This window comes from Cupressus sempervirens, chromosome 11, assembly GCF_028749045.1.
Source record: "Cupressus sempervirens isolate cs-2001-9-10 chromosome 11, ASM2874904v1, whole genome shotgun sequence".
Classification (NCBI taxonomy): domain Eukaryota; kingdom Viridiplantae; phylum Streptophyta; class Pinopsida; order Cupressales; family Cupressaceae; genus Cupressus; species Cupressus sempervirens.
This window is the reverse complement of record NC_143128.1, coordinates 673942683-673955752: the sequence shown is the minus strand read 5'-3', so window position 1 is coordinate 673955752 and position 13070 is coordinate 673942683. Positions and strand designations below refer to the sequence as shown.

At 33.8% G+C, this 13070-nt stretch overlaps 1 pseudogene; it reads right to left on the bottom strand.

Moving 5' to 3' along the window:
- The window catches only part of LOC149531523 (transcription factor bHLH162-like), a 49479-nt pseudogene extending 36708 nt beyond the window's left edge, over positions 1 to 12771 (bottom strand).
- Positions 12772 to 13070: the final 299 nt, after the last annotated feature.

Below are 13070 nucleotides of genomic sequence, written 5' to 3'. Positions count from 1 at the left end.
ATTCCAATGACATCAATAGTGATGAAAATAATTGGATCCTATATATGATGCAAAAATCAAGCACCTTGATATCAAGGCCATTTATTATTAGGATAATAAGCTATGCACATTAATGAAGTTCACAATTTTCTATTGAAGAAATAAGCTATGGAAATAAATTTCTTGTGATTGAAGTTAACTATTTATTTTGAGAAGATACGGAGAGATAAAAATAATAATTATGTTAATTATGGATAGAAATCATCTACTCAATTCTTCATTCTATTTTCTACTTGTCTAAATCATGTGGAGAAAAAGATAAAAAGATGAATTATTCCAATTTATAAACAATAAATCACAAATGAGAAATTAATGAAAGATCTAAAATATAAAATGACTGAATTTATTGATTTAGATTTTCTAGATACATTCAGATACATTCGAATACATATACATTTGATACTTAAATGATACTAAATGTTTCACATTGATATGTGAACAACTTTATATAGGCTCATTTTCCTTGACAACATCTACTTATGGGAATAGTTTCCCAGCAACTATATACCTAATTTATTTATTTATTCAAACTAAACTTAGACACTAACCTGATTTACTGTAATAAATCCAACATTCCCCCCTTATTACATTAATCCAACAAGAGTGAATGTTTTAAATATTTTAACTAAAACTTTGATGAAGCTACTTTCACCAATGTTTTTCATTGGATCCTTCGATGAAATGCTTCACCAATCTTCACTTATTGTAGTACATTTTATCTCTGCAAATTTAGATTTCAAACCCTAAAGTTGTCCTCTTACATAGATTTCATATCTCAACTTCAGAATATAAATCCTTAAGTTGTCCTCATAATAACATTTTTCTACCTCCCTTGCATGATGAGATATAGTTCCTCCAAAATTTCACATCTTCTTGGAGTGTGTCTAATGCCTCCTTTTGTGCTACACATGAGATTCCTTTCCTTTGAAAGTCCACATCCCCTTCGAGTGTGTCTAACGCCTCCTTAAGTGTTGTAGAAACAAGCACCACTAATATGTGTGCACATAGATTCCTTTCGTTTGAAAGTCAACATCTCCTCTGAGTGTGTAATGGACACCATAGAAATTCCCAAAAAACTGAACCAACTATTAATAGTGATTTTAATGTCTTTGTATAGATTTGAAACCACATAATATGAACAAGAAGGAATTTATGCAAAACTGAATATTGAACTACTATTGAAATAATATTAATTTTCAAGCTAAAAAAATCAAATACATAGCAAACTTTCCAACTCACTAATTTCTTCAACATTATAACATGTTATTCTAGTCATGATTACCCAACCTATAACTATAGTCATATAAATAGTGCCACACTATAGTGCTAGTATAGTAAAAATTGCCTTCAATCAGTCCAAGACCCTCATAAAAATATTCCTCCACAATGGCAATAGTATTAGACAAGGAATGAGAATGATATGAGAAAACACCCAATCTCCTTGTAGCTGGAAATGTGCCCAAACTTCTTGTTAATGAAGCTAATAGAAATTAATTTCAAAGGCCAAAACCCAAGGGAATGATGTCTAAGAATATCACAAGAGAGGATAGACATCCTCTAATGGCAAGAACAAATCTGTAACTCATGCATTCAATTTCTTCTTATATTCAACCTGCCTAACAATAGCCACAAGATCTCCTTTTATTCCTACTTCATAGGGTTGACCACTTTTCACAAGCAATGTGGGATAAATAAAATAAAATAAAAGGCTAACAGTTACAAAACAAACAATTGCTAAAGTGGGGACATTACAATCTACACCCCTTGAAATTGCTTGTCCACAAGCGATCTTAGTCCTATTATCTATAACACTTGCTCACTCTCCCAAGTAGCATCTTCCTCTAGCAGGTCTCTCCATTTGACAAAATATTCTTTAGTCACCCTATTCTATAGAGTCCTCTCCTTGGTATCTAGAATAGCCTTAGGAATCAATACAAGCTTCCCCTCCTAATCTAATGGTCAAAAATCTATAGAAGGCACAACTCTCTAACTAATGGCTTTCTTAAGCCTCAACACATGAAACACGTTATGCACCCGACTACCCTTTGGAAGCTCAATCTCATAGGAAACCCCATCCACCTATGAATAACTTTGTAGGGCCCATGAAACCTAGGCTTTAACTTCTCTATGCCACTCTTCTTGAGTGATGACTGTCTGTATGGTTGTAGCCTCAAGTGAACCATATCGCCAACCTTAAAGCTTTTATCTATCCAATGCTAGTCAACATATGTTTTTTGATAATTTTGGGTTTTCTCTATATCCTCCTTGAGCACCATCAAAATATCTTGACTATCTTGCAAGAAGTTTTTTTCTTTGGGCACACTACTATCCTCAAAACTAGATCCATGAAACTAGGTGCTTCATAATCATACAATTGCATGGATGGAATCATCTTGATGGAAATATGATAAGTGGTGTTATAATAGTACTCCCATATGTAGCCATTTGATCCAAGCCCTCTATTGTGCAATCATATAGTTCCTCAGATATCCTTCTAACCATTTATTCACAATCTTTGTCTACCCATCTATCTCTGGATGATAACTAGTGCTAGGTGTAAGATTTGTACCACACAACCCGAACGATTCTTGCCAAAAATCTCTCATAAATTTACTATCCTAATCACTGATAATGAAACTAGGTAGCCCATGTAACCTAAATGTCTATTTGAAGAAAAGATCGGCCACTTGTGTTGTTGTTTAAGTGGATGGAATAGAAAAGAAGTGAGCAAAATTTGCCAACAGATCAACTATGACATAGATGTAATCTCTCCCCTATACTCATGGTAACTCGGTGATGAATTCCATAGAAATACTTTCCCATTCCTATCTGGAATGGGCAAATGCTATAACAATCCGGCATGATATGTGTGCTCTCCCTTATTTTGTTGACAAATTCCATACTCCCTAACATGCTTCTGAACATCATCCTTGAGCCCTTTCCATGTGAACTACTCATGGGTCTTCTTGTAGGTCTAAAAGACCCCTAGATGTCCATGGGTATGTGCAAGATCATGGTGTGCCAAAAAGTGGCAATGAGAAAAATCTATAGTTCTAAAATATCTCAAACCATTTCAAAATCTATATTAACTTTTTTCCCACCCACCCTGATATTAAATGAAAACAATTAATATCTTTATAAGGTCTACTATATCTTTTGATACCAAAGCTATATGGTCAACTTTAAAAACATCCTTAAAATGTGCTTTTGGCCTGTTTTTATGTGATTTATAATTCAAACATGTAGCTGATGACTTTTTTTTTACCAAAATTTGATGAAATGAAAAGGGTTCCTTAAGAATATTCTTATCTTTCCATAAATGTAAGGTTTGTCAAATTATGAGTTAAGTAAGGAATTATTACTTATTTTGTAATGGAGTTACGTATAAACTACTAACTGACACACTACTTGAAAAATGACTATAACTTTCAAATGGTACAACATTTTTTAAATCCAAAAGATGCATCACATTCTATGTTTCTTCTACTATAAGGAAAAAAAATGAGCAATTGGATTTTGTAGAGTTTTGAATTAGTTCAGGTGGTCAGACACAAGAGTTTTTTAATTCCAAAAATACTAAAGTAAAAAATTAATTATTAATTATTTATTTAGAATAAAAATACCCAAAAATATGTGTCACATCTAGGAATGAGTCTACTACTTATATCTAGAATATTATTAAAAAATATTACCATTTGATTTCAATTAAGGTGGTCAGACATACGTCTACTTCTTATTTTTGTTCTGAAATTTTTGTAATATTGCATTAAAATTCAAAATTTTGACCAATCAATTTTTTTTTTTTTTTGAGATAGGTCCTAGTAGTTTAGAAACTAGATTCAATTCTCTAGAGATTCTTTTCAATCAACTTTTTGATATAAATTTAATAACAAGTAAAAAATTGCATGTCAAGTTGACATAACCCTAATTTTCTGTTTTTTTATTGCCACTTAAGAACATAGTTTGGTTGACAATGATCCTGCACATACCCCCATCTATAGGTGCATCATGAAATGCCTTCATTATTACCTCCCTAGACTATGATGAAGGAATCAAATATATCCTACCCTAGAACTGGATCAATCTATCCATCACCACATAATGATCATCTTGTATGGTGCCTACAATCACTCCATAAGCCCAAGTGTCCCTCACATACTCTTTCATAATCTTATTTCTCCAATCTCATGTAATCTAAGCTATAGCACAAATATGAAGTCTCCTAGATAAAGCATCTTCCACCACATTCTTCTTACCTTTGACAAACTCAATGTCAAAGTCATAAGCATGCAACTTCGTAATCCACTTATGTTGTCCATAATTCAAATCATGCTAAGTCATGAAGTGTTTGATGCTATTGTGATCAGTCATGATAACAAACTTCCCCCCAACTAGGTAGGACCAAAACTTGGCCAATGCATGCATAATAGCCAACATCTCCTGATCATAGATGGAATAACTCCTCTCCACTCCACGGAGTTTTCTACTCTCAAAGGCAATGGGATGCTTCTCTTGTATCAAGACTACCCCAATCCCATCACCTAATGCATCACAATTGTAGGAGTCGAGAATCTGACTCCGATAATGCGCCAAGATCACCTACAGTGCAAACAGCTTGCTAAAGAGAAACCTAGGGAGAAAAGAGCTTGAAGCAAATACCGCACAAGAATATTTCACAATAGGAAATTAGAATTGCTATGTGAAAATGGAATTGGAATGAATTTACAATGAGAGAGAGACTGCTTATAAAGGCCTCATGGAAGCTTGTAGAACAAGCTGGAATGAGGTAGGAGATAAGGTTGACAACCAAGCATACATCCACAAAAGGTGGAAAAGATAAGTATGCTAAAGGGAACAAACTCTCGTGTTGTCAACAATTAACCTCAACTACATGCATTAACCTAAGTAAGCTTAAGCAATAGAATAAATAATTAACAATTAATTAATTATTTACTCTAACAACAATGAAGCTCAAATGGCTTTGTGAAGTTTAGTAGAGCTAATACTGGACATGATGACATCACCTTCTTGAAATGATTGAAGCATTTTTGAGCTACCATTTTCCATGAAAGGCCCCTTTCTTGGTAAGGTCTATCAAGGGTGCAATGGTCTATGAAAATCCCTTAATAAATCTCCTATAAAACCCATAAAGACCAAAGAAACCCTTAAGCTATATAAGGTTCATAGGAGTAGGCCAATCAACAATAGCTCTAATCATTTCAAGATCTACCCAAACTCCATCTACACTCATGATATGCCCAAGGTATAGTAACTCAGTTAACCCAAACTCACACTTAGATTCCTTGGCATATAGCAACTCTTTCTCAAAAATGGACAACACCATCACAAGATGGTGTAAATGGTCCTCCCAAGTCTTACTGAAGACCAAAATTATCATCAAAGAAAATTAGTAGAAATCTCCTAAGCCATGCTTTGAATACCTAATTCATGCAACTCCAAAACATAGCAGGGGCATTGGTTAGCCCAAATGGCATAACCAAAAACTCAAAGTGACCATAGTGACACCAAAAAGATATATTCTCAATGCCCTCCACCCTCATCTTGATCTAATGATACTCTGACCATAAATCAATCTTCATAAAAAAGCATGCACCATGCAACTCATCAATCATCTCATCTATCCATGGGATGGGATATCTATTCTTAATGGTCTTCTTATTTAATGCCCTATAATGGATGCACATGCACACCATCCCATCCTTCTTCTTTACCAATACTACTACTAAAGAAAAGGGGCTCTTACTAGGCCTGATATGCTCCATCTCCAAAAAACCCTTAATCACCTTTTCTATCTCATCCTTGTGTTTCTTAGGATGATGATAGGGAGTAATCATAACTAGTTTGGCTCCCTTCTTGAGTTCAGCAAACATGATCCATCCTATGGTTCATGTGAGGCTAGCATAGTAAAACATTCTATCACCCACTCTACATTAACATGCCGAAACGATCTCTACATTCTCCTCAAGGAGATTACTCTGTACCACCCATCTAAAAGTCCTCTAAATACAATAGTTCTGCCCTCATGCTGAAACCTAATCTCCAATTTTGCTAGGTGGAGTGTGAACTCGACTAGCCAGGCCATCCATGTCATGCCGAGAATGACATCATAGTCTCACATGTTTACTACATAGAATTCATTCTCCAACTCATAGCCATCTCCAAACTTGATTTGAAGATTAGATATCTTCCAAATGCATAATAATTTGTTACCATTAACTACCATGGCTCTAAACCTAGCATGCTTCTTGATCTATAAACCACTCTTGGCTACCAATCGTGCATCTATGAAATTATGTGTAGCCCCAATCTCAATGATTGAGATCACTTTTTGTCCCTGGATAGTACCCCTAACCTTAAATGTGATTTCCTTCTAAGCCCTCGTTAATCATGCCAATGGATTCTCATACTTAGGAATGCTACTCTCCTCTATAGTACTATCCTCATCTGAGTCAAGAGTGTTGATCCTCCCTCTTTGACTATGACTCCTCTGCTGAGAAATACTCCATTTAATTTTCCTTAGCCTTGAGAGAACCCTTATGAGATAAGTCCCAAGGATCTCTACAATGAAAACATAGCTTCTTCTTCCTCAACTCATTTAGGTTGTCATTATCCAACTCATTATCCCTTTTTGGATAAGCATCCTTGTGAAAATATTTTTTTTCCTTCTCCTTGTCCTTTTTCATATATGAATCCCTATGCTGAAATATTCTCTTGAAAAAAGAAGGTTCTAAGTCATGAGCCTTCTTAGTAGTCTTTTGTAATGTAGCTGGGTCATGCCCCTTGACTCAACACCTCAAGGGATCTAAAAGTCCATCCATAAACAACACTACTAACCTCCTCTCTAAAATATTTGTGAGAAACATAGATGACCTCTCAAATTCATTGATATTCATCTCAACTGATCCCCACTACTTGAGTTGTGCTAACTCCTTAAGCTGCAACTTGAGATCTTTTGTATCAAATCTCTCTATGAGTCTCTTACTGGACTCCTCATAAGATGTGATCTGATTATGTTCCAGGGTTATCATGCCATGTGCCACCACTTATGCACTACACCATGCAAATGAATAGTTGCATACTTGATACCCTCCTCCTTAGGAATAGGATTCAGCTAGAAGTATGTATCTACCTTTTGCACCCAAGCTCATGCAGTCATCTTCCCTGAAGCATCATAATAAGGTAAATAAATTTTCCCAACTTTCTTTCTCAGCTCAAATTTTTGATTTCTCCCTCCTGATCTGGACATGTGTCTCATCCTCAAGTCTGTATAATCTTTGAGGGAAATATCTTCCTAAAACTCTGGCCCACTAGCCTCCTAGTCCCTCCTGAATCGATCCTGTAACTTGGTACATTGTGGTTCATTAACTAGTTGAATTGGATCTCTGAGTGGGAAGGTGGGTAGAAGAGGTCTTGAGATCACTGTTCAAGATAGTCGTGCAACATGTCTAAAGTTAACAACCTCATTCCCATTGTTTCCATGTCCATTATTACCATTAATGTTATTGCCTCAACCTCCATTATTATTAATGCCCATATTGTTATCATTTCCCCCATTATTATTGTTTCCATTGTTGGCATCACCTAGATTAATATTGATGCCCATCTATCTAGCCATAAGCTACAACATCATATCCATTCACCTATTTTTCTCTTGTTGCAATGTTGCCCCTCCTGTAATGTACCCAGTAACCATCTAAACATTACCTCCTTCTCATTTGGACTAGTATTCCTGCTTCCACCTACTCTTATATCCTTGTCATCTTGGTCACCCATACTGTTGTCTTGTTCAAATAATATCTCCTTTGTGTCTATATGACTAGATTGTATGTCCCTCTGCATGGATGAACTAGTCTATTCACTCTACAAGTCTAAACTCCTACTTTATCATGCTTTGGTATTGTGGAAATTATAAAGCCCCTATTGCATGTTCAAATATAAATGCTTAGCCCTTTTAATTTCTAATTTTAGTGTTTTGACATTTTGTCAAACACTTTTCCCTCTATCTGGCTATTCCAAATTCCCTATAAGATATCCATAGGATGGTAGGACTTATAGCTCTAATACCACTATAATGGGCACCCTCGAAATGCCCAAAAAATTGAACCAACTACTAATAGTGATTTTAATGTCTTTGCATTGATTTGAAACTACATAACATGAACAAGAAGAAATTTATGCAAAATTGAATATTGAACTACAATTGAAATAATTTTAGTTTTAAATCTAATAAAATCAAATACATAGAAAACTTTCAAACTCACTAATTACTTGAACATTATAACATGTTATTCGAGTCATGATTTCTCAACTTGCTGCTACAATAATACGAATAGTTTTGCGCTATAGTGTTTGTATAGTAAAAAATGCCTTCAATTAATTCAAGACCCTCATTAAAACATTCCTCCACAATGGCATGAGTATCGGACAAGGAATGAGAATGGTATGAGAAAACACACAATCCTCCTATAGCTGGAAATACACCCAAGCTTCCTATTAATGAAGCTAATAGAAATGAATTCCAAATGCCAAACCCCAAGGGAATGACATCTAGAATGTCACAAGAGAGGATAGATGTCCTCTAATGCCAAGAATAGATCTGTAACTCCAATTTCTTCTCATATTCAACCTTCCTAAAAATAGCTACAAACTCTCCTTTTATTCCTACTTCATAGGGTTGACCAATTTTCACAAGCAATGTGGGATAAATAAAATAAAAGGCTAATGGTCACACAACCAGACAACTACTAAAGTGGGGACATTACAGAGTGTCTCTAATGCCATTATTCAAATCTTGCCCCCCTCGCTCCATAGAAGGACAATCATGCAACCAAGCCCCCTCTTTTCTCAGGGACACAAATCTATCAAGTTTCATCTTCTCTTCAAGGATGAATCTTCCAATCCCCTACTTTACAAGGACACAAATAGATGTTTCCCATGTTATAATTGTCTTTGAGCGAGAAGCTAGCTCAAGATGATAAAATCCCTCCAACCTCCATTGCCTCTAGCCTCTTATCTTTAATAAAAAATTGTAGAAGATCTCATCTACAAAAGTTAGGGTTTGGTCATCCAAAATCCATTAAAAGAACTCTTCTTCCCATTTATCAACTAGCTCTAATATCAAATGAAAGAGCTAAAATATAAAATGACTCAATTTATTGATTCAAATTTTCTAGGTACATTTAGATACATGCAAATTTGATATTGAAATGATACTAAATGTTTCACATTGATATGTGAACAACTTTATATAGCTCAATTTCCCCTTAGAACAAATACTTATGAGAATAACTTCCCAGCAACTATATATCTAATTAAATTATTTATTTAAACTAAACTTAAAAACTAACCTAATTTAATGTAATAAATCCAAAAATTAACACATAAGATTTTTATTTTAAAAATTACTAATTTCTACTAAGAATTAATCGTCCATCATTGGATGTTTCTAGATTATTAGGTTTAGGTTGTGTTAGTTAAAGTATTTTTTGAAAGTTTGAGTCAGCTGTAGTATTTTCCAGAAGTTTTTAGATATTTTGTCTTATCGGGTAATGCTAGTAGATTTATGTATAATATTATACACTTTCCTATAAAAAGACACTATGCATTCATTTGAAATCATGGTGAACGAAATATAATATATTTTTATTATGTTGCAACACATTGTGTTTGGTTTTTTAAATTTTTTTCCTATACCTCTACCCATCCATCATATTGGTATCAGAGCAAGGTTAAGAAGAGGTGTTTTGCAGCAGAGAAAGGGGATAGGAAGCTATTGTGAGATCTAGCCAGGTTGAATAAAATTGCCCACCATAATAAAAGAGAAAGTGATATATTGGTGTAGTCAATGTGTGAAGGTCATATAGTGAAGATCATATCTGCTGAAATAGAGAAGTGTCAGATTGTTTTTGTCTACCAATGGGTCAGATCATTTGGAGGTTTTGAGTCAAAAAGATGTCAATTCAGATTTCATTGAAGAAAAGGAATGTACTATCCAAAGAATTGTTGGAATATTGGAAGAAAAAGTGAGCATTTCTTTGGGGTCACTAGTTTGTGGAAGAGACTGTTAAAGTGTTTGCAGAGCATAGAGTCTATGAAAAGAGATCATAGTCATGAGGTCACAATCATAGAGGAGTGTTGATAAAAATGAATCATGGTAAGTATGAAATATGATGTTCAGAAAGGTTTTTAGCTTTGTATTTTAAGAGGGAGCTTGGACTTTCCTTTGATAGATTTGAGTTAATTAAAATGGGAAAACAAGATAAAAGAGTGTTAAAAGAAAATATAAATTTGACTCTTGAGATGGATTGTTTAAAAGAAAAGTTATTGAAACTAGAGATAGAAAAGTTTGCAATGATTAGAGAGAGGTTGGAATAAAAATGTAGACTTTTAAATGAAATTAGTGAATATAAAGAGAGAACGAAAGAGCTAGAGGATAGGCTAAAATTTGTGGAAGAAGTACATAATTGACAGGTGAAGGAAGCATGCAAACTTAGAGAGTAGAATAAAGAATTGGAACAACAGTTAAAGTTGTTCGATGATGTTGAGAAAAAGAACAAAGTTTTAGAAGAAAATTTGAAGAAATTGGAAGAGGAAAATTGAATGTTAAAGAAGGAATTGTCTACTTTGAAACAAGAAAAAGAATATTTGAATGTGAAACCATTTGTATGTGATGAAACAAATGATTTGAGTGATTATGGGATTGAGAAATTTGATTTTGTTGAAGTTGTTTGCAAAAAAGAGTGTAATGATGAACATGAAAATTGTATTGATAGAACTTCTAGCTATGAAAATATTGGTTTGAAGATTATGGAAAGAATGGGTTTCAAAGGTAAAGGTTTAGGAAAGGATGAACATGGATTAAGGAATCTAACTAAGACTATAGTCAAGCTAAAATATGAAGGTCTTGGACATGATGCAAGGAGTGGAAAGATGAATAAAGGTTCAAGAGAATCAATTGAAAGCATAAAGATTGTGCAATGTTCCCACTGTAACAGGAAAGGGCATACAAAGGATAGATGTTGGGATATACATCCTTGTAATATTTGTGGCTTGAAAAATCACTCTAATAAAACATGTTGGAATAAAGAGTGCAATAAAGATTTTATGGCAGGTTGTATAAAAATGGATTGTGGATGGAGCTATGGATCAGATTGGCAAAGAATTATAGGAATGATTAGAGGTTTATTCAGTTACAAATGCTCAAGTATAAGAAGAAATGCAGTAGCATTGGAAAACCAATAAGAGTAAGGCATCAAAGAGGCAAAAGGTTATTAGTAAACCCTGTCACCGGCATTTGTGACAGATGAGGCAAGATTATCAAGACTATCAGTGGATCCTATGAAAAGAGGAAATCATTGGCACCCAATTGCTGACAAAATGTTTATAGAAATTAAAGCCTGGAGCGTTGGAAAACACTACTCGTATTAACAGATATGAAGTTTATATGGCACATTGTGCAACAAAATTTGATAGTAGAAATTAGGGGGGAGTGTTAGAAATAGTAATTTCTACTAAGAATTAATCGTCTATCATTAGATGTTTCTAGATTATTAGGTTTAGGTTTAGGTTGTGTCGGGTGAAGTATTTTCCAAAAGTTTGAGTCAGCTATAGTATTTTCCAAAAGTTTGTAGATATTTTGTGTTGTCAGGTAATGCTAAGAGATTTCTCTATAATATTATACACTTGCCTATAAAAAAACACTATATATTCATTTGAAATCACAGTGAATGAAATATAATATATTTTTATTGTGCAGCAACACATTGTGTTGATATTTTTTTTATTTTTCCTGTACCTTTGTCCATCCATCAAATTTCATAATAATATTATTACAAATATAACGACACTTCTACATTTGTTTTTAACCATTAACTATTATTTTCTAAGGATTACAATATAATATGTGTTATATACATGATTTTAGTTCAAATTTCTTATCTAACCTAATTATCTAAATTTATATAGTTAAAATTGTGAGAAATTTTCCATCTATTTCCTATAATGAGTACATAGTTAGTCTATTAGTCCATCCAAATATTAAAGTTAATAAACAAAATGAAGGATACACCTATAAATGATCTCAATCTCTCATAAATTCTTATACTGAAGTAAACAGTTAAATTGAATTCATTAGACGTAGGTTCTTATAATCTGAAAGTACTCTATGGTAAGAGAATTCCAAAATTTAAATTATATCTATTTATCTACAAGATTATAATGATTTTAAGACTTGTTATCTAAATCCCTTGGAGTTTGAAAGCTTGGAATGTATTGTGCATTTTGCACTATTTTCATTTTCCCCAAACCTAGTCATTCCAAAAGTCATTAAACTAGATCTTAATGGGAAAGATCTATTCATAAAATTTTAAAAAAGTCATTAAACTAGATCCTTCTATTTTGAGTTTTGAGGGTTTGAAAAACTTAAATTACATCAAAAAGTAATAAAGAGTTTGAAGAATTGCATACCCGATTATTTCTTGCAGGCAATAAGGATGTGAGCTGTGAATAGCGATATTTCATTTCCATTCTCCTCTGCCTTTCTATCAATTTATGACGCCCATTCTTGTCCGAAACATCACTTGTTTTGGAGGGTTGAGCAGCAGCAGTAGCAGCACACAAATTCTCAGCAAGAAATGTAGTAGGAAGATTATTATACTCTCCACTCTTCAAGCAGTGAGAAAACGACGGAGACACCTCAAAATACTCACTCATTTTCCTCCACAAAACACAGCAGAAGAAAATGCTAAAAACGCAAAAGAAGAAGTAAGTTTCCCTATCTTTAACAGATATTTTATTTGTTTGTGTGAATATTTCCGATTGATCGGGTAAGGCCGCCCACAGACATATTGTGGCTGATTTGATGTGGAGTCAAAAGAAATGATCATATTTCCAAAGGAACCAATGAAAGGAAGACACATGTGCGTACATTAACAAGTTTATGTTGGAATAATAATTATCTTGACAGAAGGGAAAGCAGAAAATCAGACAAGCCATTAAATAAATAGTGTCTA